Here is a 2849-nt window from a genome sequence, read left to right as displayed (position 1 = left end):
CTGGCTGGGCTCTGCTTGGCAGCCAGTGTGGGAAGCAAGGAGCTACGGCAAGCATTAAGGACCGGATGGTGGAAAATATCCAGGCACTCCAACCCGCATTTTGTCCTTTTTCACTTTTGTTCTGCTTCCCAGTTCGAGAGGCAGTCACACACGTCCTAGATTTACTGAAGGACAGAGACACTTAATTTGCACTATTATGTGAAGGGAAATCTACACTGTCCGGGGAAACCATGTGGGCTCACGGTGTTGAAAAGGAATGCCCTTTGGAGAACAAAAGATGCTTGAACATAATGGGCCAAAGTCACTCCAGCAGGACTGGCAGCAGTTCAAGAGGAATTGCCCTACAGATACTTCTCCCTCACCTCCAGTGTCAGACTGAGTCTGTCGTGTAGTCACAAAACCAGCAAATTCATAGTAACATCAAAGATTATTTGCAGGAGGTTGGAATTTAAAAGCAATTGGAAAAAATACATTACAAACCACTGTGCAGATTTGTCTCTACTAAGGCGCACATGCATAAAATACTGCAGGGTCTCCCATGCTGCTCTGCACAAACTTGTGACTCAAAGAAGAAAATACAGGAAGCTGCTGTGACAAAAATTGAAACCATGGATGAAAATAAAGCCCACCACAGGTTCAAGATTATTTTAAACCTGTGACAAATGTCCCTGTGGCATGTAAACCACAGGTTATGCGCCTATGAATTACACGGCTCTATTTACCAAAAGAACAGTATAAAAATAAAGTTAACATATTAGGAATTCATTCTAGTCATGCCAGAGTCATGGTAACCCTGATATCTGAGAAGAGCCTTCAAAAATGTTACAAGAGAAGATTTTTCTAAGTACTGCTTTAATAGCTATGCCTTGAGGGTTTAAAAAATACTCAGTAAACAAGATAAATTAGAAAATAGGTAGAATGATGTCTGGAAAATGTCTGTAGGCCACTTCAGAAAGCAAAGGCTAGAGCTGTTAATAATGTTCCATTAAGAGTGGAGAAAACACACTTCCCATTCTCTTTATTGTGCTAATTAAAGATTTTTAATTTTGTACATCAGGATCATCCAGTGAAAATCAGGTTTTTTACTATCTTTTGTCAAACCACTCTAATTGCTAACAACTCAAGATATCAATTAAGCTACAATCCAGTCCTTTTCCTGGCCAAAGGGCTACAGACAAAAGCGTTCTTCTCTTGTCTCCTGAAATAACACTTCCACGGGTTTCCGTGCCAGACCACATACAGCAACGAGCATTTGATAGAGTTTTTATCCACAGCTTCCCTCTCCTCCAGTTGCTCCTGTAGCTCCAGAGGGACTTTTGCCTCCCTCCCTTGGGGATGGTCCTATGATGAGCTCTCCTCTCCGTGTTCCACTCACACTGCAGCTGGATCCCTTGGGCCCTCCTGGCTTTACGTGCAGGCCATGGACTATTTTCTCGGTTGCTACTCTAAAAACAGAAAGTAGCAAATATGCTTTACATTTTTAATTCTGCACGTCAGGGATGCCGGGCATTAAATCCCAGAGCTGAAAAGGCTTTGAAAAGGCTCCCAAGAGGGATAAGCAAGCACTGGAGAGCCTAATGTAATCCATATGGAAAAGGAAGGGGGTGAGCAGTGTGATCCATTAGGAATTTGATCTGCTCTGTTCCTGCTACCCTAACAGGATAATTAGCTCTAAATATATGTCTCTGCCTAATTCTTCCTTATAAAGGCATGGCTGCCATGTGTCCACCAGCGGCTGAGGAAGGCAGTAGTACATACCTGTGAACCATAGATCCTGACAGGTAAAATTTCGCCTTCTCTAAGGAGCTTTTAGCCCAGGAATTAATTAAAAATGACTGCCCAGGCCTCTCTTTCCCCATCACTGTCCCAACCCTAAACCCAACCCCCCAACCCCAACCCCTAACCGCAATCCCAACACCTAACACCAACCCCAAACCCCAACGCCTAAACTCCAACCCTAACCTCAACCCCTAACTCCAATGCTACCCTTAAACCAAAACACAATCTCAACCCCTAATCCCAATCCCTAACACAAAGACCAAAACCAAACCCAACCCCTAATCCTAAAACCAACTCCTAACCCCAGCCCCAATGCCTAATCCCAACACTAAAACCAATGCCTAACCCAAACCCCAACCCCTAATCCCAACCTCAGTGCCTAACACCAACACCTAACCGCAACCCCAAAGCCCCAACCCCAAACTCAAACAGAAAGGCATTCTCTCGCGCGTTACCACAAGCGACAAGAAAAACTACAAGCGCCAGGGCTAATGGCTTCACAGCCACTGTGAACTCGGCTCAAGTGTATGTCCTGGGCAACCTCCCAGGGACAGCAAGAGTAAGATGGGAGCTCTGATAAGAAGCTAGCAAGATGTGACCTTGGAAATAGATTTCACCTCTCTTTTTTTTTTCCTTTCTCTGAATAATGACTGAAGCATGAGGAGGAAAAAGCCAGTACAACTTCCACTGTCAGTTAGCTGTTTGAGGCTATGACTGCGTGACACTTCACCCTACGCTTGCCCAGCACGTACACTTGTAGCATTTGGATGACATTTTATACTTAAGAAGTAGTACATTTTTCACCAGATAGAATAAAACACAATGTTATCTCTGTAATTGATCTTGAGAATAAGAATGTGATATTTGACATTTGCAGTCCACTGAAAATATCAAAATACTATGTTTATCTGATTACTAGCTAGAATGAGTATCAGAGTTGAGTTCTTCAGTAATCAGCTGCTCATGGATTTTAAAATAGAGGAGCAGATTTTTCACTCATACTCATCACAGAGTGTGTGCCCCATGGTTCTCTCTTGCAGCTAAGTAGAGACACCTTGTACCCATACTGC

This window comes from Apaloderma vittatum, unplaced genomic scaffold, assembly GCF_000703405.1.
Source record: "Apaloderma vittatum isolate BGI_N311 unplaced genomic scaffold, ASM70340v1 scaffold7200, whole genome shotgun sequence".
Lineage (NCBI taxonomy): Eukaryota > Metazoa > Chordata > Aves > Trogoniformes > Trogonidae > Apaloderma > Apaloderma vittatum.
The sequence above is the reverse complement of the archived record's forward strand: the minus strand, read 5'-3'. Positions refer to the sequence as shown.